We start from the raw sequence: 25,214 nt of genomic DNA, 5'->3' as shown, positions 1-25,214 counted from the left end.
GAGGCAGAGTTTACTAAAAATAAAAAATCTTTTTTTTATAATTTCCTTTCTTTAAAAAGATTTTGTATACTTATTTGACAGAGAGAGAGAGCACAAGCAGGGGGAGCAGCAGGCAGAGGAAGAAGGGAAAGCAGGCTCCCCGCTGAGCAGAGAGCCCGATGTGGGGCTCGATCCCAGGACCCTGAGATCATGACCTGAGCCGAAGGCAGACACTTAACCGACGGAGCCAACCAAGCACCCCCAAAATTAAAAATCTTTAAAAATAAATTTCACTTATAGTGTTTAGTTTAAAAAAAATACTAATACCAAAAAACATTGTCAGACTAGAACAATGTAAAACTAAGTATGCATTTGAGCCAAGATTAAAAGAAAAAGAAAAGGAATTATGCAGGGTGGTGGGACTACTGGTGGGTTATTTTTCAGGACTTTTTGTGCTGACAGATTGCTTTTATAATTTTAAGAGGGGTAAGTAAAGGGGGGGGAACCCACTTAGAACCACAGGGGAGAGGCATCTGGGGGGCTCGGTTGGTTGAGCATTTGACTCTTGATTTTGGCTCCAGTCATGATTTCAGGAGCCTGGGACCCAGCCCCTGCTCAGCGGGGAGTCTGCCTGAGAGTCTCTCTCCCTCTCCTCAGCCCCTCTCCCCTCACTCACAGTTCTCGCTCTCTCAAATAAATAAATCTTTAAAAATTAAAAAAAAAAAAAAAAAGACCCACAGGGGAGCAGGTGACATAGCACGGGTGTATCTGTTACCAGCCCCTGGGATCAACAGGTTCGCAGGTTTGGTTTCTTGCCCCCCCCTTCCAACCCCCAACAAAACACATCTGCCTGCTTAAGAGTTCCCACAGAAAATGAAAAATACCAACCACAGGGAATATATCTAATTATGGTTGGTAATAATAAACTGAAATACCAATTATCTGAACTAAATACGATGGGCAGCATCGCACTCTGAAATGAGATGGAAAGCTCCTGGACACAAATGACTGTCTCCTGGAAACAGGAGCCCGTCAGCAAGAGGAGTGCACTGGCAACAGGGAGAGCACTAACATCCCCAAATGGGCAGGCTGATCCAAACTACAGGGAGGTGCCTCTGTGACATTTGCTGTGTACGTTTCTTTCTTTCCCCCTCCCCCTCCCCCCCTTTTTTTTAATAATCTGGGGGGGAAAAAAAGATTGAGGGAGAAGGGCAGAATGGGTTGGTGTTTTCAAGGAGCTGCAGAAAGCTGGTGAGGGAGGAGAGGTAGTAGCTGGGTGGTGAGAACCAGGGTTAGCTGGGAGCCTACTGCTGCCTACCAGGAAGTCACAGGGGCCACAACAGAAGAAAGTGATGCTCTCCAACAAGGCGATCTCAGGGACTGGGGGAGAATGGCCAGAAGGAAGGGAAGGTATCTTCTGCTAGGAAACTCAGAGCAGGGAAAAGCTGTGGCGGTTCAACACTGGCAGCAGGAAAACCCTTTCTAACCTTTGGATCTTAAATACCGAAGCTGACACTTTTAAAAGCCAAAGATCAAGTCCTGTTTTCTATTTACTCATCATAGGGAAAACCAAAAACAGCCGCAATCAACAGCACTGAATAAGGGACTCATGGTGTACCTGTTTGCATTTCTTTAAACCTTTTTCCAAAGTAAGTACCACATTGTTTATAAGTAGAAAAGAGAAATTAATCAAAATGTACTGTTATAAAAGCAAAGGAAGAAACTGCACAGAAAAAGAGCCCCCAATAAAAAGTTGTAGTCATCAGAAACCTGCCAGCACAAAGTTAAAAGGCAAAGAGCAGCACACTGACAGGAATTATCTGCGACGAGACAGGGACTCCCATTAATGTCTTTACTATAGAGAAGGCCAGGAAGTAAGTAAAAGATAAACAGCCCACTAGGAAAATGGACAAAAATGGTGAGCACACAATCAGAAAAAAGAAACACAAGTGGACAGTGAATACATTAAAAAGTTGCTACCTCACAAGGAATTAGAGAAATATAAATTAAAATACTGAGAAGCCTGGTATGCCTGGGTGGCTCAGTTGTTAAGCATCTGCCTTTGGCTCAGGTCATGATCACGGGGTCCTGGGATCGAGCCCCGCATCCGGTTCCCTGCTCAGCGAGAAGCCTGCTTCTCCCTCTCCCACTCCCCCTGCTTGTGTTCCCTCTCTCATGTGTCTCTCTCTGTCAAATAAATAAATAAAGTCTTTAAAAAAATAAAAAATAATAATAATGAGAAGCCATTTGGGGCTTACTAAAATGACCAAGGTTTTCAAAAAATAATTCCTGGGGGCACCTGGTCCTGGGATCGTGCCCCACATCAGGCTCCCTGCTCAGCAGAGTCTCCCTCTCCCTCTGCCTGCCGCTCCCCCTGCTTGTGCTCACACACTTGCTTCTCTCAGTCTCTCATGCTCTCTCTGAAATAAATAAATATTTTAAAACTAATAATAATTCCTGGGATTGGCACAGATGTGGCAAAGTAAGCATTTTCTTTTTCTTTCTTTCTTTTTTTCTTTCTTTCTCTCTCTCTCTCTCTCTCTCTCTCTCTCTCTTTCTTTTTAAGTAGGTTCCATGCATGGAGTCCAAGGCAGGGCTCAAACTCACAACTCTCAGATCAAGACCTGAGCTGAGATCAAGAGTCAGATGCGTAACTGACTGAGCCAGCCGGGCACCCCTGCTAAGTAAGCATTCTAAAGACGGTATAAATTGATAAACCCTGTCTCTCTCTTTTTTTTTTAAGATTTTTAAAGATTTAAAGGTTTTTTTTTAAAGATTTTATTTATTTGACAGACAGAGATCACAAGTAGGCAGAGAAGCAGGCAGAGAGAGAGGAAGGGAAGCAGGCTCCCCGCTGAGCAGAGAACCTGATATGGGGCTCGATCCCAGGACCCTGAGATCATGACCTGAGCTGAAGGCAGAGGCTTAACCCACTGAGCCACCTAGGTGCCCGATAAACCCTGTCTTAAGAGCAATTTAGCAATGCATACATAAGGCCCAACAATGCCATTTCCAGAAATTTATCCCAAGGAAATAAAGACTCACATGACAAAGAATCACTGCAGAATCATTTATAACGAAACAATTTCATAACAAAAATTGAGCCACAACCAAAGTTCCAACAAGAGAGAATTGGTTCAATAAATTATAGTATGTTAACACAATTAAATACTAGACATCATTATAGCACAAGATTTATAGCTATGCTCCTGATACAAAGTCGGGTGGGAGGATACTGTAGTGCACATACAGTACAAGTCTATTTAAAACAAAAGATTTGGGGCGCCTGGGTGGCTCAGTGGGTTAAGCCTCTGCCTTCGGCTCAGGTCATGATCTCAGGGTCCTGGGATCGAGCCCCACATCAGGCTCTCTGCTCAGCGGGGATCCTGCTTCCCCTCTCTCTCTCTCTCTGCCTACTTGTGATCTCTGTCAAGTAAATAAATAAAATCTTTAAAAATAAATAAATAAATAAATAAAAATAAAAAATAAAACAAAAGATTTTTAGGGGGGCAGTAAGGGGATGGGTGAGCCTGGTGGTGGGTACTAAGGAGGGCACATATTGCATGGAGCACTAGTTGTACATAAACAATGAATTTTGGAACACTGAAAAAAAATTAAATTAAAAGCAAACAAATTAAAAAAAACAAAAGATTTTCATTACATACTGCGTTTATGAAAAGGGTTAGAGGAACACTCTAAAATCTTAGAAGTATCTCAACAGGTGAGATTATTTTCTTTCTTTTATCTGCATTTTCAAACTATCAAACTATTTCAAGTTGTACTGCTTATGTAATTTTATTAAATTATATCTTTAATAGACAAAAAGAAGAAGGAATTAGGAAGGCCAAAAACATTTGAGAAGCTTTTTATGGAGGACTGCAAACATCACTAACATAAGATTCAGAAAGCACACCCAGTGTGCCTCAGCAGGGGACCGCGGGCTGGAAAACCAGGGCGCTAACGTAACTGACATCCGGTAACTGACTTCCGACGTGGGGTCCAGGTACAAAGCTCCAGCATGTGACTGTGACCTGCTGCGGACTGGAAAGAACAAACCTCACACGGTGCTGCCCATTTTGCCAGGGACAGCATCCGGGACCAGAGCCTGGGTCTGGCCTCTACCCCGTGTCCACGAAGACCAGCCTAGAAAGCCGGTCCTGGAAGCACCAGAGCAGACAAGGTCCAGGCACAGTGAGCCCAGCAAGTGAGCTGGGGGTGCCTTGTCACCAGGCAAGGCAGGCCCCCGCCTCCTGGTCCCTGTTACTCGGGTGACCCTTGCTACCACGTATGTCGCCCCAAGGAAGCGGAGAGCAGCACCAGGGCTGACAGGTGGCACTGTGCCCTCCCCTGAGGAGCTTCCCTGTGGGGAGATGGGGACACTGAAAATAGATTGGCAGATCGATAGATCCATCCCTATTGTTTATTACAGGATCGTCTACTTGCCCAAGAAATGTTGTCCAACACTTAAGTAAACATGTCAACAGATGAGGGAGAGGGAACACCTTAATTCCGAGAGGCTCTCATCAGGCCTGACTAGAGTTCTCTGAGGGGGCAGGAACAAGAGGACTACGGCAGAACAAGCAGGCAGACTCTCCACAGAATCTAAATGTCAGAATTTCACAAAAAAACAATTTAAAAAAAACTGAATTCCATACAACTTGGGTGAATATATGTTGTGTGTGTGTGTGTGTGTGAGACTGTGATTGTCATTTATAGAGCACCATGAACAGTGGAGTTTTAAACCCACGGACCAGTTCTGGACTCGAGCTTAATACTTCCTTAAGTTACCTAGAACGGTAGCTCCCCCACCCATAAGGGGACCCAGCTATATCCATACATGTGGTCCCAGGGACCAGCTGTTAAAAACACCACTATTGGGACACCTGGGTGGCTCACTCAGTTGAGCATCCGGTTCTTAATTTTGGCTAGGGTCTTGATCTCAGGGTTGTGGGATCAAGCCCCGCATTGGGCTGCCAGCGGGGCAAGAAGCGTGCTTGGGATTCTCTTTCTCCTTCTCCCTCTGACCCTCCACCACCCTCTCAAAAAAACAAAACAAAACAAAACAGAAACAAAAACCAGCACTACTGGGGTGCCGGGGTGGCTCAGTGGGTTAAGATATACGTATGTAACACATAATAAATACATACACATGTATGTGTTGCATACACACATGCGTACATACATACCATTACTGAACGAGGGCCTATGAAAAAAATTAATTTAAAAAGGAGGTCTCGTGTCCAATAGGCTTTGGGAACCAATGATCTGGCAGAGTACTAGGCTGTGAGCTTCCTGAGGTATGACCACTGCGTTCTCCATCTATAACTATACCATCAAGCAATAAAGTGAAACCTTCAAGACTGCAAATGGTCTTGAAACTGTTGCAGATGTCAAAATGCGAAATTAAAACACAGTGAGTTCTCAGGAGGCTGCACGAGTGGGTGAAAGTATGGTAAAGGGGCATCAGTGAAGCCAAAGTGAAGGGACGTTTAGGGAAAAGTGATCCTAATGACACTTTTAGAATAACGGGTTCTCAGCGACGCTGTTCAATAAAGAGGCTTGGCCACCGTTGCAGCCAATGTTGCATGTTTCATCCCAAAAAGCCCATGATCAGAAAGAATACTGGAAACGAAACACAACCTGTGATCCTGCCCTTACTCAAAACCACCAGGGTCCACAGCCGTGGTCTGCTCAGTGCTGGTTCTATGCACCTTAAGAAGACACAGCAGCGTAGGAGAGGTCCTAAGAGATAAGCCTGAAGTTATAAAGTAGATGGGAGAGCTTTTTAATAAGAGCTTAAAAATTAGAACTCTTCTATTCTGGAGAGATGAAGGTTTAGGGGAGAGGGAGAGGATAACTGACACATACATGTGTTCATCACAACACACACCTAAAATAGTAGAGAGGAAAGGGAAGCATTCTGAAGTCGGAAATAAAAGATGTACACAAATAAGACATAACTTTACTCGTTCGTCAGAAAATACACTGAACAGGCATCTGCAGTGGGAGGTGAGTCGGTGAAGCCTCTGCCTTCGGCTCAGGTCATGATCTGGGGGTCCTGGGATTGAGCTGGCATCCTGGATCCCTGCTCAGAGAGGAGCCTGCTTCTCCCCCACCCTCCACCCCCTTCCCTGCTCATGCTCTTTCTCTTTCTCTCTCTCTCTCAAATAAAATCTTGAAAAAAAAAAAAGAAACAAAATGAAAAGAAAATACACTGACGTTGTTATAGGCAAAATATATAAATGTAGTAACATGCACACTTATTTGAATCCAGAAATTAAAAAAAAAAAAAAAAAAAGGCCCTGAGCAACTAAGAACAAGAATTGTCACTAAACCTATGAGCTTCCTTTCCCTCAGCATTGAAGCCTTTGAATTTCAAGTAACATTAAACTTGGTCATCTGTTTCCCTTAACAATATTAAGTTCGGTAATGGTAGATTAATAAAAGCTCAGAAACAGGACATCAAGGGGGCAGAGGCACTCTGAAAACATTAAGAAAAATCTGATCTCTATTCAGTATATTGTTTAATAAGACAAAGAAGCAAACAACATGTGACAGATTTATACAATGAAAGTTAAAGACAACAAGATTCAAGGAACACTGGACTGGAAACCACAAAACTGACTTTCCTCAAATTTGCCATTGCTTGCTGGATAAGGACTAGCACGATGGGTGTGTGTATATTTATAACCTGTGAGTAAACTCTTTACCCTGCTCCCTCACGTGACTGAATACAGCTCACGTGTTGATATAATCTGTTCACTCAACGATACGTGCTCAATTATTGTTATAAAAGTTAAGGGTTTACAAAGGGCTTAAGTGGAAGTTATCCTCCGCTTTCTCTTTCAGAAGGAGCAGTCCAGGGGCACCTGGGTGGCTCAGTGGGTTAAGCCTCTGCCTTCAGCTCAGGTCATGATCTCTGGATCCTGGGATCGAGCCCCACATCGGGCTCTTTGCTCGGCGGGGCGCCTGCTTCCCTCTCTCTCTCTGCCTGCCTCTCTGCCTACTTGTGATCTCTCTCTGTCAAATAAATAAATAAAATCTTAAAAAAAAAAAAGAAAAAAAGAAGCAGTCCAGGGAAAACACAGCAAAGAGTAAGTCAAGCTGTCTGATGCACAAAGCAAGTGAGTGAAATCTCACACTTACTTAGCAGAAGCTGAGAGTGGAAGCAAATGCCTGAGCTGGTGGCCAGCTGGGGCAAACTTCTGTCCCAGGAGTGGAAGCTAGGTAAGGGGAAAGACAGAACAAGGGAGCCAGCGTGAGAGCGAGCTGCTGCCGCCCATCTTCACAGGAGCTTTAGCTGGACTCTGGCTGAACAATGGTGAGAGAAAGGCATCGAGCTCATGGGTGGTAGAGAAGGGAGCTCCGTGAAATCAGATGACAGGGAAAAGACCAGAACGAAGCCCCAGGCCAGGAACGGGAGAGCAAAAAGAGTAAGAAACGGTGAAGCCCCAGAACGGCTTTGCCCTGACGCTGTCAGCAATTACCTATGAGAAGCTCGTGGGCAGGCTGCGGTTTATCAAGAAAATTAAACTAACTTGAAGGATCTCTGAGCCCTTGAACAGGCCAGGCTACAATGGCTGGGCAAATTAACCTAAAACTATGAATTTCTATGTAAAATTTAACTCCTGAAGTGGACAAGCAGACCCTCTTCCATACACCTGGCCCTGCCCCCCTGAGTACACACTGGAGGCCTGCCTGTGCGTCTCAGGGGCCCCAGGCATGGGCGCTCTGAGTCAGTCAGCAGCCGGTGCTTCATTTCACGAGGCATCTGGTACTCTAATCGTCAGCAAAGGGCAGCCCAAAGAGTACTCAGCAGTACAAGAAAGCAAGTGCCCCGTTCGACGATGGACCCGGCAAAACAGCAAAGCTTTTCGCTTGTCTTCTCCTCCATCTGGTCTCAGCCCCCTCCAACGCACACTCTGCCGCGGTGGTTACGGTAACACATGCATCTGATCACAGAGACGTCCTCCTCAAGATGCCCGTCCCTCCGGGAGACAGCTCCATGTCTCCAGCCAGCGTGGAGAGCCCGTTCCCATCTGGTCTCTGCCCACCTCCCCAGTGACTTCCCAGGGTGCCTTTCATTCACGGGCAGTTCTCACAGACCGCCTCTGTGTCAGGGCCTGGGCTGTTCCTCCTGACTCCAGAACACCCGACACCCCACCCCACCGGCCCCCAACACAGACCTGCCTGAGAACACCTCCTCTGCCCTAAGCTTCCGCTCCAGGGCCCCTTTCTCCACATGCCTTCTCTGAATGCCGAGACACCAGTCCCCTGCCCTCCTCCTCCTCCCCTGCCTTCTGCTGTAGCAGCGATTCCCACAGCGAGATGGGATCCTGAGTTTTCTCATCAGCCTATAAAGCCTCTCCAAAGTTGGGGTCCCGTCCTTTACCTCTATTTCTGAGACCTAACACATGTGGTTCCCAGGGGCAAGTAAGCTGTCACTACTCACAGACCCCTCCCCAGCGGTCCCTCCCAGGACCGTTCTTCAATGCCTCCCCAAACCCCAGCTGGCACACCTGCCCCTGTTTGTCCTGCCCAAGGTACACTTTGCCCCCAGAGGCAGCTTCTCCTCTCCCCTTCCAGGCCCTTCCAGGCCCTTCCACCCCAAGCAAAAATCCCACTTCCCAGGAAGAGAATTATATTGCAAACATTCTAACAAGACTCACAGGATGTCAGAGCTGAAGGGGACCTCAGAAATGATCTGGTCCAGTGGCTTCCAAATCCACGTCTGCAGACTGCTCCTGGACTGACTGCAAAAGAACAACACAGGGGGTGACTTTCAAACACAGAACCCCAAGCTCCTACTCGGGAATCGAGATTTGACCAGTCTGGGATGGATCCCTGCATTTTTTTTTAAGAGCCTCCCCGGTGATTCTGGTATACTGGCCTAGTCCACCCTCTTCATTTTACACCGGGAGAACCTGAGCTTGGAAAGGAGAGGGTCGGGGCACCTGGCTCAGTTGGTGGAGCGTGTGACTCTTGATCTCAGCATTGTGAGTTCGAGCCCACGTTCGGTGTAGGGATTACTTAAAAATAAAATTTTAGGAAAAAAATATTGAGGGAAGGAAGAAAGAGAAGGAGAGAGGGAGGGAGGAGGATAGGTAGGTGGGTGCTGAGCTCATCTATCTTGGCAGCTTCACCAGATGCCAAGACACGCCTGGCACTGAGGACACGAAGGGAAGGCCCAGCCTCTGCTCCCGAGGGCCCCGCACACGACCCACTGCAAACACTCAGCAGCCTCACATTGGGGGTGCCACGGAAGGCTCATCAGGGCACTGGCTTCCAGGAAAGGAAGGGAGAGTGACTCTCTCTGGCTGTGGTGTCCTCGGTGGACTCCTTTGTGCTCCCTTTTGATTCCCTTACTCCTCTCAGGGCATAATTTTGACTTTTGCTACAGTAACTTCAGTAAAATATTCTCTCTTCTGCTACTTCATAAGCCCTACTATAGGTACCCCCTATTTCTGAACTGGTATCCCCTCAATTCTACATTCGGGTTTCTACACGGACAGGCAGCTCAAACGTAGTCCATCCGAGCCTAACTCTCAATTTCTCCCTACGGCAGGTGACCACTCTGTCCTTCTAGTCACTTAGGTCAGATCCGGCCTCCTCAGGCGCTCTCTTGCCTTCATACCCTGATTCCAGTCCAAGAGCAAATCCCATCAAGTGCTCCTCCAAAACTCCTCCGAATGCAACCATTTCCTACTGCCTCCAACCAGCATCATCTCTCTCCCAGGGTCCCGCGAAAGCCTGCCCTCCTTGCCTTTACGGCTCACTCTCAACACGGCAGCCAGAGCGCGGCTCCTAACACACCCAGCAGATCACACTCCTCCTCTCCTGGAACGCTGGCCCATCTCCCGCAGGGTGAACTCCAGCCTTCGTGCAGGGCGGCCTCCGCGGCCTCCATCTTCCACGCCTCTCTCTGTCACCCAGGCGGCTCCGGGCAGGCACAGGCCTCCACCTTGTTCCTCAAGCACGGCCCTGCTCAGAGCCTTTGGGGCTACTGTTCCCTCTGCTCAGAACGTCCTTCCCCTCAGATCTCCAGGGCCTCCCTCATCATTGCCACCAGGTCTTTACTCAATTGTCCCTCCGTCGGGAGCCTTCCATGACCGGTGTACGTGCCATTCCCCACGCTTGCCATCAGTCCCAGTCCTTTCCTGGCCTTCTCTTCGAAGCCCTTCCTGCCCCCTGACGTGTTCTATAACTGCTCGTCTCCACTGTCTCTGTGTAAGCTCCGCTGTGTTTACAGAAAGGTATTCCACCACTAGAAAGGAGGATGAGTTGACAGGCTCACCTGCCCGGAGCTAAGACTGCTCAAGGGTAGTCACAGGTTCCCACACAGGTTTATTCATAGTCAAGCAGGTGGCAAGTTTGCAGCATAATTTGTGTTTCACTTTTTATAAGCACAGAGACCCTGAGTTGTGATGGGGGTTTGCCAGTGGGAAGGGGTCTCCTCAAAGTAGCACTTGTCTGTGTGTCCTGGGCTCCTTCAGGGCTAGGTTCAATACTGAACCTCTGGAAAGTGACCACTGGCCAACGTCCCTATGATAAGCTCATCCGTCTTGCAGATGGGATCCGTGTTGACGCTAGCAGAGAGGGCAGGCTCCCTCTGAGACCAAGAGGGAAGGGCAGGGCACAGGGCAGTCTTCAGTCTTAAGAAAAGGGAACAGGGCTCTGAATATACTACAAACCACTGAATTGTGTGCTTAAATGGGTGAATTGCATGGCAAACGAATTTTATCTCAATAAAGCTGTTATTTCTAAAGATAAAAAGAAGAGGGGATAAAAGAGGAGGGAGTTGGGGTTAGGTAGCACTGGTGAGCTGACTGAGATGATACACTGGGAAACCAGTTATAGGCAACAAAGTTTAAACAGAGCTGAGAACCGAGACAAAAACTGATACTCTGTAACCTTCACCCCCTTTCCCTTTCCTTGCTTAGAAACAGATCTTAGCACTCACATGGGCACTGCACTTTGTTAGAAAGGGACAGAACCCAGAGACTAAGAGGAAAGGAGAGGACTCCCCTTTGTCCACACAGCACCCTCCGAGAGTCCCTCCCGCAGAGTTTTGTAAAAGCATCATCTCCTGGTAGTAGGGACACCCAAACAGAAGCAAAAACCTGTAGCCTCAGACCTGCTGGGAACCAAGCCCCCACTCCCTGAACAAAAGGGCCCCAGAAAAGAAAAAGTAGCCATTCCACAGGATTACTTTTTCCTCATCTCCGGTACCCATGTGTTTGGTGGCTGTGTGTGTGTCACCGGTCTCATCTACCATGGGCAAACTACAGTCCCAAAGATTCCAAAATCAAACGGTTTTCTGGAGGCGAGGGGTTGTGGGGAGAGGACAGGGAGAAGGAACATGCTAATATTCTTAGGGTATGCTGTGGTTCCCCTCCATCACTCTCTTTCTCACATACACACGTTCTTCCTCATCCCTTCTTCCTCCCTCTTCTCTCTCCCCTCTCAATGGAGACTGGGTGGGCTCTTTCACCACAGCGCCTCAGACCTAAGGGCAGCCAGCCTTCTTTAGGAAAGCAAGCTTCTCACCAACCACAGGGTAGGGCAACAGATGTAACATCCAGGTGTCCGCATGTGTGCCCAAGGGAAGGACAGGGAATAAGGGAACTAAAGAAACACGCCTATGTGCCCTTCTACCATCAGACAAATGGAATATTAAAATTCCTTCTCTTTTTCAGACATAAAGTGAAATATCTACAGATAAAATGATATTGGGGTGATTGGGTGGCCCAGTTGGTTAAACGCCCCGACTCCTGGTTTGGGCTCAGGTTATGATCCCAGGGTCATGGGATCGAGTCCGGTGCTGGGCTCCACATCAGCCTGGCGTCTGCTTGAGATTCTCTCCCTCTGTCCCTCTCCCACTTGCACTCACTCTCCCTTTCTCAAATTAATAAATAGTCTTTAAAAATAAATAATAAAATGATGTGATGTCTGGTATTTGCCTCAAAATGACACAGAGCAGAAGGAAGAGATCAAGGAGGGTGTTCCTAAACGAAACAAGATTAGCCACAAGTTAATAACTATTGGATGTGGGGGAGGCGTACACGGAGGTCTAGCCCATCATTTTCTCTACATGTGTGTATTTCCGCTCTTTTAGGACCAGATCCTTGGATAGTGGACTCTGTGAGTCCAACCAGATAACCACCAAGTTCACACCCATTAGGATAGCTATTACACAACGCAACCACCCAAATTCCAGAAAATAACAAGTGCTGGTGAAGACATGGAGAAATCAGAATCCTGGGCTGCTGGTAGGAACATAACCTGGTGCACCCACTAAGGAAAACAGTACACCAATTCCTAGTGAAAACTAAACCCAGAGCCACTGTCTGATCTAGCAATTCCACTTCTGGGGACATACCCAAAAGAACTAAAAGCAGGGTCTCAAAGAGTACTTCCTACACACGTGTTCATAGCAGCATTATACACAACACCCAAAAGATGAAAGCAACCCAAGTGCCCATCAACAGATGAATGGATAAACAAAATGTGATATAAATAAACAACAGAATATTATTTGGCCTCAAAAAGACACAAAGGTCCAAGATACACTACAGCATGGATGAGCCTCGAGGACATCCCTGAGTGAAATCCGCCACGTGGAAAAGGACAAATACTTATGATCCCACCTAGGAATCCAGGTTCCTGGGGCGGTCACGTGCATAGAGACAGAAAGCATAACAGTGGTTACCAGGGGCTAAGGGGGAAAAAGGACAGGGAGTTAGTGTTTGATGGGTACAGAGTTTCAGTCTGGGGTGATGAAAAGATCCTGGATGGCGGTAATGGTTGTACAACAGTGCATGTACTTAACACCACTCAACAGTACCTTAAAAATGGTTAATGGTCAATTTTGTTATGTATGCTTTGCCACAATTAAAAAAAAAAAAAAAAGGCACCAAGGAACATAAAGACATCACTTGTGTCTCTTCAAGGCCAGCTCAGGTCAGCCTAGACATCATACCTCAGAGAGGTTCTCAAAACAAGGGCGTGGTGAGCGTTGCTGGGGATGGAGAGCTATAGAGAAAGGAATAACATCTACCTAGGCACATGGTCTAGTTTCCAACCACCACCTAAGGAAAGAAGAAAAATAAAACATTTTTTAATAGGCCTGAAGGTAATGTCTATGTAAGTTAAGGTAATAATCCCAGAAATAAAAGTGTATGTCGGACCCTGAGAAAATCTCCAAACATAAATTCAAAGCCCCAGATTCAAGGCCGCAGAGCGTCTCCCCCTCCCCGTCACGGTGTGGTGGTTCAGGGCACAGGCTCCGCGGCTTCGAGTCCAGCTTCGGGACTCGCAGGCCATTCAACCTTGTGGTGGTTTCTTCACCTCCGTGTCATTTTCCCCGTCTGTAAAATGGGGCTGTTGTAGGGATTCAATATTCGTGTTAAAATTTGTGAATATTAATTTTTAATTAATATTTGTGAAGTTCTTACAACACTGCCTTCCACATAGCACACACACCTGTTCAGCATTATGCCACCAACCTCAGGGGCCAGCAGGCTTTACCTCCTAGTGTTCCAGAGTGCCCCAGCAGACTGCCAGATGCCTAAATGTCGGGCTGGTCAGAAGCGTGCACAGGGGGAAGGCAAGGTTACCCCCTCCACACAGCTCAGGAGGCTGGCTGAAGCAGAGGAAGCAGAGGGCCAGGCAAGCTGGGGAAAGTCACAGGAGGGGGGAAGGGAAACAGACAAACACTGAGCCAGGGGATAAGAATGAGAGAAGATACAGAGAAGCTGGCAGAGCCGTTTTTTAAAACTAGGTGATCTTCACCGTAGTTGAGCACCAGCATCGCCTCCAGAACTTTGGAAAACTTCTCACGCTTGGTCACAGCGCCCCGAGATACGGGTTGAACTGGCCAATGTGGAGAAACTGGTTAATGGCCCATCAGGTCTGTGTGCCCACAAATGATGGAATGAAAAGTCGCATTTCAAATTCTGCTCACGCTCACTCTAATTTGGCATTTCCTCATTTGACTTCATTTTTGTCTCAACTTTGTGAGACCAGCATTTAGTTTGGATTTGAAATACAGACAGAGACAGTATGAGTGGAAAAATTTTAAAGGGAAGGGAAGGAGACTCACTATACCAACTCTACCGAAGAGAAACAGAAAAACTTTCTTCCCCTAAACCTTTTCTTCTTCTTACTGGACCATCACATTTCAAAACACAAACTAAGAAGCAGACACTGTGCCGTCCCAGCAAGGACAAAAATCAGAGACCCGGGTGCCAGGCAGAGGGGTGTTTCACGTCTCCGAGGTGAGTTAGTTCTGAGGCACTCCAGAATGGGCCTGGTTATTTATTCCCGGTTAACCTTAGCTCCCACGGCCACTGGATTCCATCAGGTTATTCGAACTGCCTCCAGTCCCCAGTCATATGGCTTGGGGGCAGAGAGGGGCCGGCCTGCCTGAGTATCAGGCGTTGCTGACCCAGGCTGCCTGCTTCTTGCTGGATTTATAGAAGCTTCACAGTTTATAAAACACGATTTCCACTTTGCAAGGAACTCACCCCAGTGAGTGGGCGAGCCAAGAAGAACTCCCAGGCTCCCACCTGCCTCCACGGACCAAGGTAGGGGTTCCATTAGGAGCTGTGAACCGGGGTCCAATGGCACACATTTCAGTTTTCCAGTACCCTCCTCTTCCCAGGGTGATGGAACACATCTTCCTTCAATTTACCATTGAGACATTTGCTACAAGCCCTTGCCATAATTATGATGCACCTTAGAGTGTTCCAAGACACAACATCAGTAAACAGTATCCTAGAATGCTGTTCTGATTTAGAGGTTCTTCCAACCCCAGAAAGATTAAGAACGGTCAGAGCCAAAGAGACTCCAGGAAACCATTTTTAAGGCACTGACTCTATGAACAAGGAAGCGGAGCCCCAGAGAAGTGAGGCGGTCAAATGAGATAAAGCACGTAAGCATCACTGCTAAAGATGCCTGTTATCCCTGGCAAGGTGACCGGCCCTGCCTTAGCCTTCCCAGAGGGGCGGAACGAAGTCCCTTACTCACAGTTACCCATTCAAACACCCCCATCAAGTACCAGGTACGAGGCTTACTTAATCCTCAGACGAGTGATTCTAGCCCTGGATGTACATTAGGAAGAGGTCGGGAGCAAGACTAATGCCTAACCCCAACTCAGACCAATTAAATCAGCATCTTTAGGGATGGGGCCAGGCATTCTTTAAAACCACCACAGGTGATGGATAATTCTGGGGCTGAGAATCACGGTCTATAGACCAAAGTGTGGTCCAGGGAGCACTGGCCTCAAAAATCACCCCAAAAGCTTGCTAACCCCAAAAGTCTGCAAGGCAGACTTCTGGACCTCCCTGAAAACTGAATGCAAAGCATTGGGTGAACCCGGGCATCCGAAGCTGTGATAGTTACCTGGTGGCTATGGAACAATGGCATTGGCACAGAATGAGCCCCAGAAATGGCACCAGTGCTCCAGGTGGCCCTGGAAGCCAGGATGACCCAAGCAGCTGGCCCAAGAGAGGCTCCCAGATGATTCAGACTCCCATGCCCACTCACCCAAGAGCCACTGCATAAGCCCCTCCGCATGGCAGGCAACCAAGGCAACACTTCCAGGAAGGAGGTGGAGCTACTGGGGGCTTCCCCTCTCATTCAGGTTCCCCATCAGGACTTATAAGCCCGTAGGACCACTCAGGCCTCCTCTCGGGTACTTGCTCCATCTCACTCCAGCCCCAGCCACACTGACCTCCTTGCTATTCCCAAAACTCCTCAAGCTTTCTCCGGATTCAAGGACTTTGTCTCCTGGCTTTTCTCTCCACCCTGATGGCTCCTCCCTCAGGTATCTGCAGGGCTCCCTCCTGCAGATCTCTGTGTAAATGTCTTTTTATCAGTGATACTTCCCTGATTTCCATATTTACAAGAGAAAATCTGCCTCCCCACCAAACCTCCCTAACCTCCATCCCTGCTTTATTTTTCTCCATCATACTTTATATTTTGCTTGTTATCTATAAGCCTACACACACTAGAATGAGTTCCCTGAAGGTAAGATTTTTATTTATTTCCTGTTATAATCCCAGTGCCTAAAACAGTGCCTGGCACACAGCAAGCACTCAAATACTTATTCTAGGACTGAATGCATCAGAAACACCAATCTCAACACATAGCTTACACCAAAAGATCACAGGGAAGAAGTTGATTATAGCCAAATCACTGCTCCACTGATCTCATCTTGGCGAAAGCCTCTTTAAAAACAGGCTAGAAGCCTAATGAAACAGAAACCATTTAGAAATAAGTATTTCCAGTCAATTAACCCAATCCAAATGGGTTTGTGAGTCAAAGACAATTTGTTTTGAGAAATAGATAAAACTATGGAGACAAAAAATGAAGTTGAAAGAAGGCAATCGAACAAAATGGATTTCAGATAACAGTCCTGGTAAGTGTATAGGTTCAAAAGAAAACCTAAGAGCACTGACAGCTACCTTCAGACAGGGAACAATTTTCGCAGACCAGAAAGAAGAGAAAGGCTCCAATCCTGGGTTACAGTCTGCGAGCACAGGCCCCGTGCAGGATACGACTGTGTGCTTACCCCAGACCCACCAACCTGATACACCTAAGGAGGACTCTTCCTTTCCCCTTCCTCCTACTCACACCCCACCTGCCTCCAAATCTCACTGGAAGCCACAGACAATACTTGAGCTCTACCCAGTTGGGAGTGCCGGAAGCCTCTGTCAAGGCCGACACACAGAAGATGGGGAGCATCCGGCCACGACCCCGTTTCACTGATGTCCTCTGTTCCACATCCTTGTTGCCTCTCCTCTCTCCGCCTCAGTCTCTCTCCCACGGTCACCCTGCGTATCTCCTGGAGACCAGTCTTCCCCAAACACTGCTTTCATCAGGTCACTCACTTTTCTCAAAACCCTGAAGTGGTTTTCTATCACCTACCCCAGCTCCTCAAGCCAAGCTTTTAAGAACCTCCATACTCTAGACCTAGACCAAGTCCACTACTTTTACATTTCCACGGGAGCGTCTTCACCTGCTTTGAAGACCAATCATTGCCTTCCTCTTCAACATGCCACTAAGAGGTAAGATTGTAGTGACCAGAACACACTGGACCATGTATCCAGTCTCCATTCCTGCCAAGATCGTCCCTGCTCTCCACACCCTCCACACCCATTCCTTCCGCTCCAGCTTCCAGACACTGCCCTTTCCCGCTCCAATGCCACAGCACACACACCCTGCACTTACACAGGCACGTGCATTCATTCACTCAGGGATCATGACTGAGCACCTACTATGTGCCAGGTCCCCGCCCCCGGGGGTGCTGACATTCCACTGGATGGAGACACACAGTCACAAACAAGCAGATTCAGGACAAGTCATAGAGCTTTCCTCGACGGGAGCTCCCCAACTGCAACCAGAAATGGGAGTAACTACTCTTTCAACTCTGAGGCAAGTGCAACAGCAAGCCATGTGAACATGGGGAAGAGAGGTTTTAGGCAGAGGGGAGAGCAAGCAGGAGTGCTTGGTGCACTCAAGGAACCCAAACCAGAGCAGAGGGAGTCAGAGGAGACGGGGCGGGACGCAGGAGGGCTACCGTGAGGACTGGCATTTGGTCTTTGACAGAAGGCTTCATGAGGACCGGAACTTACACTGTCCAAGAGTCACTGCCCTCTGCCTATGCACTTCAGCCATCTATCATGAGCTATAAAATTAGGAGGGATTTTTCTTCTTGAATGCTCCAAACTTTTCCAAAGTAAGCATATATTATTTTTTAAGTGAAGGGGGGGGACCGTCTTGCCAACCCTGTAAGAGTCAGCCCAAATTCCACCTCTGCCTCAAAGCCCACTGGGCCGGTGCTAGGACTGTGCCCATGCTGCACCCTAGGTGACCCCAGAGTTCGCAGGACCTGCCTGCAGCAACTAATGGGCATCAAAGTTTCTTCTGCTGCCCTCACTTCTCTCCTGCCCTGCAGGAGTGTGTCCCTTCGGATACTCTTGCCCCCAAGTGCCTGTCTGTGCCCCAGTCATTCTCTCAGTTGACTTAATTAATTCCTGGTAATTAAAGCTACTATTTGGTGATGAACTGCTAAGAGTCTGACCTCTCCCAGGGGGTGTAAATATTTTAAAAGGGGAGTCTAAGTGGGAATGCAAAAGCCTTAGACTCAGAGAACCGGAGCTAGAATGGTGGAATGACAGGCACTGGGTTCATATTTTGTGGGTCACTGGCTACCTTCTCCTAACGGGCTCAGGGGCTTGGAGAAACAGTGGCACCGGGAGACAAGTGAAGAAATGAACCATGAGATTACATCACTGCCGCCACCTCCCCTCCTCCCAAAGAGCCATTCAATCCATTTTGGGTATCAGAGAATGTTCCCCAGAGGAAACCCCAGCCATCTCAGAGGGGCGACCCGTGTGAATGTAACCACTACCCTCAGCAAGAAAAGCCCCCTTAAGATACCCCTGGTCTGCAAGCAAATCGTTCTCTAATTGCTTTCAGTGGGGGGGGGCTCCTTGAGGGCAGAGTTCACCTCACAGGATTCTTTTGTGCTCCACAGAGCACCCAGCTCTGGGTTGGGCCCAGGCTAGGCCTTTCACAAGCAACTGTGGATTCCTGATCAATGATGGCCCCGTTGCAAAAAGGCTCCATGGGATTTTAAATACAAGTAAACATTCTAATTAAGAATAACGGTAGAGGGGCGCCTGGGTGGTTCAGTGGGTCAAAGCCTCTGCCTTCGGCTTAGGTCATGATCCCAGAGTCCTGGGATTGAGCCCCGCATCGGGCTCTCTGCTCCACAGGGAGCCTGCATCCCCCCCTCTCTCTGCCTGCCTCTCTGCCTACTTGTGATCCCTGTCTGTCAAATAAATAAATAAAATCTTTAAAAAAAAAAAAAAAAAAGAATAACGGTAGAATTAACCACACATCTAATATTTTTAAGGGCCTGAATATTTATAGGCCTAATGACATCTCAGACAGTGAAGAAGTTTTTACAACCTCAGCCAGTCCAGCTCAGGTCCGGGGAGTCCGTCCAGCAAGGGAAGGCAGAGCGCAGCCCTTGCCCATACACAGCAGAGCCTGGGCTGGGCCAAGCCCCAGAAGAATCTGAACAGCTGCTCACTGCCCACCCTGGGGCCCCCTTCTCCTCTAAAAATGCCAAAACTCTGCCTCAGATGTGTTTTCAGGCCCTAGAATAGCCCCGGGAGGCTTGCAGTTACAATGGACACCTGTCTTCAAACCCTCTCTTGGGTCTCCCTCTGCCCTTTGGCTTGCTCAGGAACAACTTCAATGTTAGGAGCTGAATCGGCGAACAGGAGTAGGATGCTGTATCCGGCAGCAAACCAGAGCCCACTCCACCGGCTCATGTTCAACGCCAGCTTGCCCAGGGCAGTGTGGGGAAGATGTTCCTTTGCCCCAAGACTGGATGAAAATGAGAAAGAAGGAGCCACCCCCCTCCCATCTCACACCCAGAATGAGCCGAACCCCCAGAAGGAGAGAAATCCTAGGAATGCATGTGAGGCTTATGCACAGGAACCCCTCTCTTTACAGTCCCATGACCCCCAGGTCGTAACACCAAGGCCTCTGGCATGCCCCACGTTGACAAGCAGGAGACTGAATCTGTGGTCTCCTGGGGGAGTGAAGGCCGGCGACCACACCCGAAGGAGTGATTTCTCTAAAAGCACTCTAAAAGAAAACACCTACCAAATGTAGGTAGAAGCCAAGTCACACTCTAATCACCCCTCCCAGATGGTGCAGCCCGGGACCTCTAAATTCAGGGACTGGCCCAGTCAGAGGTACAGTCTAACTCGCATCCTCCCCTGAGTGACCAGGGAGGGTGGCCGGCTCCGACATCAGGACTCTTCCGTAGGGCCGTATTTCTGGGCAGTTTGAGTTTTTGCCTTAGGGCATTCAAGTTTATCTCCAAAATGAAAACAGACTAACTGGTTATTTGTTTTTGTAAAGATGATACACAAACCTTGAGAAAATTCAAGTGACAGGCAAACATGTAAACAAAAGCCAAAACCACCCAATCCCACCGCTCAGCGGGAAGGAGGTCTCCCAGCAAACTGTTCTGCAGACAAGAGGGGTCCACTCTGAGTTAACCCTAGAGGGTAGTAGGTCTCGATTCTCTGAATAATCCTGGAGACTTAGTTTTACACAAGACCCTTAATGCCACCTCTGATCTGTCCAAAGTAGTTTTCTAGGGGGCTCCCCAATAATTGTGCAGCTCTCCTCAACAGACAAAACAAAGTGATACAGATCCCCCTCAGCTCCCCTCCCCCAAAAAACACACATACACTCTGACTGGAGGCCAGGACTTAATCTGCTCAGTGGACACACTCCTGTTTTTTCACTCAACACTGTGGCAGTCTTTCCACAATCAATCACAAGTATGGATATCCTCAGCCTTTTCATCTCCTGGAGGGTGTTAGTGACAGAAACGGGGCACCATTACCTCTTGATCCAACACCTCCAGAATCTAAAATGGAGAAGGTAAAGGACTTACCCAAAGTCACACAGTGAACAGAGGACACCCCAGAAGTGCTGAGAGGTTTGAGGAATGACTCTGTGGGTGACACCGAACTGGAAAGGTGTTCACTAACTTTTGAGTTACAAAAAGGATCAGATAGGTCATTTCAACAAATACACGCTTCCCACTTCAAATAAAAGTAAGTGGTTGGCTGAAGTACCGCTCTGATCCTAAAACATTTCTCAATATTAATTAGCTAATGGATATCACAATGCTACACTCCTACAACACGGAGAGGGAGACCACTGGAGTGAACACAGCTTGTAAGTACACGCAACTGCTCTGCACTCAGAATTCTCTCCTACTCAGGTATTCCTATTTTTTATGGAAAAGAAAAGTTAAAACAAAGTTACATATAAAGATAGAGCTGGAGATAAAGATCTAATACAAACACTAAATATTAAAATGTTAACGGTAGCTCTGGGTTAGAGGACTCATCAATAAGTTGTATTTCCTCAGTATACCTATCTGTGCTCCCTGCATTTTCTACATGAATATTCTGGTGTAATTCTTTTTAGAGTTTTAAAAGAAAAATAATTAGTCCACAATCTAGGTTGGTCTATTTGGATTTTATTTTTCACTATAGAAAAACAAAGATTCAAAACGCTAGAAGATCCACCACCCTTCCCAGCTTTGCAGAAGCAGAAAGAAGGTTAAGATGAGGCTCAAACCCCAATCCAGTTTGAGGATTCCTATCCAGTAGGAAAGCTCACCATGACCAGGCTGAGTAGAGGGGAGGAGTTACTACTTTATTTTCTGTCTCCGATGTGTAGGAAAAACGAAAATTCTAAACCAATCTCTCCTTCCAGTGCAACCAAAAGCTCCCCGCCCCCTCCCTGGGTTCACAGACCTCTGTTCCCAGAACAATTTCCAATACATCTGTCCACAACCACCCTTTAGCTACAAGACTACCCACACCACTTAGAGTCTGGATACCAATTCTGAGGAACACCCTTTTCCAGTATTGTGTTTCTAAAAAGTTATTCCTCCTCTTTAAGAGTCACAAACATATGATCCAACCCACACCGTACAGAATCATGCATTCTACCAATTAATAATCGTGGCTGCCCACACTGTATGGAGCTTAAGTCAAGATTGTGTTAACAAAAAGGATGAATCTTCACGGGCCTGAGAAAAACAAACAGGAATTGAGGAGCAAGCGTTTGTTAATATGTCCCAGCCCTGGCCAGAAGGGGTGGGGGATGGCCAGAGGACAGAACATCTGTCATTCTGCAGTTTCATTTCTCATGGCCAGTTAATACCCTAAGTTTATGCATCAGTATCTTCCAAGTTTGGTTAGTGAGTCAGTCTGCCTGGATCCAATAAGCTCTGAGTGCCCTACAAAACCGAATTTCAGGACTATGAAACTGAGAACCAGATCCTGAAACACAGTGATCCCGCGAAAATAAAGCCACCTCCAGAATGACATCTGTCTCCACTCCCTAACTCCAGCACCAACTATGGTGTGTATCTGATGTATCAAATACTCATCTAATACTCATCTAATACTCTCTGTGGCTTGTAGAATAAAATCCAAACTTGACTTGCCTTTCACAGCTCCAACTCAGCTTCCCAGCCTCCTGCCCAGACCAACCAAGCCTCTCAGGGCTCCATGCTTTCACGCATAGCTCCCTCTACCTAGACTGTCCTTTGCCCAGTCTCACTTGCCTGTAAAACTCCTATTCTTCCTCCAAAGCCCAATTCAAAAGCCACTTCTGCCCCCAAAGTCTTCCCTACTCCCCCTAAGCATTTAGTTCCTACTGCTCCCAAGAGCTCTCTAACTAGAGAGCATTAGAGAACTTGTTAAGTACATTGTAGCTCTTTTGTTTACATAACTGACCTCCCCTGGACACCCTGAGGTTCTGAAGGGAAGGAACTCACTTTGTATCCAAAAGTCCTACCACAGTGTCAAGAATGAAATGGGAGATCAATGTTGAATGATTGATCACATGGAACACTGGCATTATTTAGAGAAAAGGGGAGGGGAAAAAGAGTCTCCCAGAATCCAAGAACTAAATTTTAAATTTAATCTTTAAAATTAAAATTTTAAATTAAATCTATATATTTAATCTCATCCAATGTGACCACATCATAGCTAAGAGACAGCATGAGAGTTTTAAAAATGTAATAATAGCAACTAACATGTGAGGTAAGAGCTGCGTCTACGTGGCTTGTTTAATCTGATATGCACAACAGCCCTATGAGGTAGGTACTTTTATCTGCATTTACCAATCCTATGAGATAGGTACTTTGATCTACATTTAAGCTGGGAAAAGCTTGAGGCCTTTCCAAACAGGAAACTGAGGCACATAAGAAATTAAACTCAAAGTCATTCTGTTAGCAAGTGGCAAAAGCAAGACGCAAACTCTAGTAGTTTGGTTCCAGAGCCAGTGGGCTCTGGGATCCAGGAGACCTGGGTTTGAATCCAGATTATGTTACAAATGTGGTTTTGGGTAAGTCATCTATCCCCTCAGGGCTTGTTCCCTATCCCCTCTGGGCTTGTATCTGTAAAAAGGGCAGGACAAGCCCTTTCTCTTAAGTTGCAGAGAGGATGAACTTAAATATGATGTTTGCAGAAGTCTCTCAGATTGATTCTTCCATCTAGCAGGCACTCCATAAATGCTAATTCGTCTTCCTTTGCCTTCCTAAAAGCTGCACAAAATAGACTCTGAGGAAAAGGATCTCCCCCAGACTCTCTGAGGCTTTTCAAACCAGATCAAGTATTTAGACCACTCAAGGAGAAAGCCTCACCTTACCTGCTTATCTCAAAGTCCATTCCCCACACAGAGGCCAGAGACCTTTTAAAACGTAAATGTCATCATGTCAATCACTTGAAACCCTTCAAAGGTTCCTAATTTCACTGGGGATACAGACCGAAGTTGAGAGAGGGGTGGGGAAGGAGCCATTCTGTCCCAAGGCCCCTGTGATCTAACTCACCTCTCTACAGACTTACCTCCCCTCTCCCTCTGCCCCCCAGCCACACAGGCCTCTTTCACTTCCTCCAACTCACCAAGCTCCGTGCTGCTCCACACATGGTTAACTCTTAACCCTCCTTCGGGTCTCAGCCCAGACGTCACTTCCTCGGGGAAGCCTTCCCAAAGCCCCCAGATCAAACCAAGGCCCATCACTCTCGGCATTCTGGTCCTCTTTCCTTCCTCGAGCTCAGCCCAGTTTGAAATGATCAGTTTACCGCCTCCTTCCAAGTTTTATTCAAGACACCTTCCAAGAAAGCCTTCCTGGGCCACTTGAACGTAAATTCAGCCCCCACCCAGTATCTCATATCCTCCTTCCCTGTCTTCTGTTTCTCCCTAGCATTCAGCCCCTTTGAAGAGGCTGCATTTTTCACAATCTATTTTCCCAGCCTCCTGCTCCTTCCCACACACACACCAGACTGAAAGCTCAACAAGGGCAGGTATTCCTGTTTGCTTTCTTCACAGCATCTAAAACAACGCCGGCACATATATGTTGACAAATATTCGGTGTGGAACGAAATTTCCAGATTATTTATTATTGGGCTTTCCCACTAGGCTACCAGCTCAAGCCAAAAACATGTCCTTCTGGTTTACCACCATCCTCCCAACACCTTATCCAGTGCCCAGCACATAGTAAGTGCTCAGTAAAAATTTACTGAGTGACTCAAAACCATGACCATTGGGAAAACAGTCAAAATATGTGTGCTAGCACCACGCTTCCTCCTCTCTTTCACTGTGCAATGTACCTGTGAGTTTGAGGAAACAGACCCATGAAATCCCAGCAAGCACCCACCAGGCCAGGCATCTGTGTCCACATCCTGTATGCTCACCCACACTGTACACACCAACAGATGCACCCTAGAGGGCCTGTATGAACAGAGAGCTGAAGGCAGGTGGGCCAACCCTAAGCCAAATACCATCTTACCCCCAAGTCCCATTCTCCTACTGCCAGTCCTATTCTAGGCCAGTCCTGGGTGCCAGACATGCTTCCCTGGGTGGGCCTGTGGATTTATTCCAATCCAGGACTTTTAATGCTCCCTCGGGCCTACTCAAAGAAACAGAAAGTTAAAAATCCCTGAGCAGCTCCCATAAGCCTGGGGTTCTCAGGAACAGGCATACCTAAGGTCGTATGGACCCCTCCCCCTCACACACGCTGATCCAAGGCCAGGAGGCCATCTGTCCAGCAGACGCTCCCCTGTCCTCCCTCGGGTCACATTGAGCCTCCCCCCGACACACACACACACACACACTCCCAGGTTGGCATGAAGAGCCCCTGCAGAGAGAGCATTTCCACCCTGATCAGCAGGCCTGATCCCCCCCTGAAGACCCCCAACTCTGGAGCAGGAATACCTGTCTGCTCCCGAAGAAACCTCCCCCTGGCTCAGAACTTGGGCGGCGGTGGGGGGAGGGACCGAGGGGCGCCCAAGAGGGTCGACCCACGAAGTGTCCGCCCCAGGACGGCGCCAGCTCTCGGCGCGGCGGGGGACGGAAGGGCTGACAGGGCGCCCCGGCGGGGCGAAGCGGCACCGTTATCCGCGCCCGGGCGGGGGGCCGCGGGCTGTGGCCGAGGGCGGCCGCCGGCCCCGCGCGGGGAGGGCGGCGGCGGCGGGTCGCGGCGGCGGCGGCAGGGGCAGGCGGCCCGTCGGCCGGAGGCGGGGTGGGGTGGCGGCAGGGGCCCGCCAGGCGGCGGTCGGGGGAAGTGGCTGCCGCCTCGCCTCGGGCGGCGCGCAGGGTCCGCCCGGCTGCAGGGC

General features: G+C 48.0%; 1 protein-coding gene across 4 annotated transcripts in view; it reads right to left on the bottom strand.

The window, feature by feature from the left end:
• The window catches only part of ZNF592 (zinc finger protein 592), a 47,724-nt gene that overhangs the window by 21,953 nt on the left and 557 nt on the right, over positions 1–25,214 (bottom strand). Inside the window, exons 1-3 of one of the 4 annotated variants that reach the window (XM_032836919.1) lie at positions 24,814–24,997; positions 12,959–13,067; positions 8,649–8,732 (exon numbers count right to left, since the gene is read on the bottom strand). The gene's annotated coding sequence lies outside the window, so the exon portion shown is untranslated. Of the gene's footprint in view, positions 1–8,648; positions 8,733–12,958; positions 13,068–24,813; positions 24,998–25,214 lie in introns of those variants that run through there. The other 3 variants (XM_032836918.1, XM_032836921.1, XM_032836920.1) reach the window with 3 other exon arrangements.

This window comes from Lontra canadensis, unplaced genomic scaffold, assembly GCF_010015895.1.
Source record: "Lontra canadensis isolate GAN:19392208 unplaced genomic scaffold, GSC_riverotter_1.0 scaffold94, whole genome shotgun sequence".
Lineage (NCBI taxonomy): Eukaryota > Metazoa > Chordata > Mammalia > Carnivora > Mustelidae > Lontra > Lontra canadensis.
Note: the sequence above shows the minus strand (reverse complement) of the source record. Positions and strands in the feature narration are given on the sequence as shown.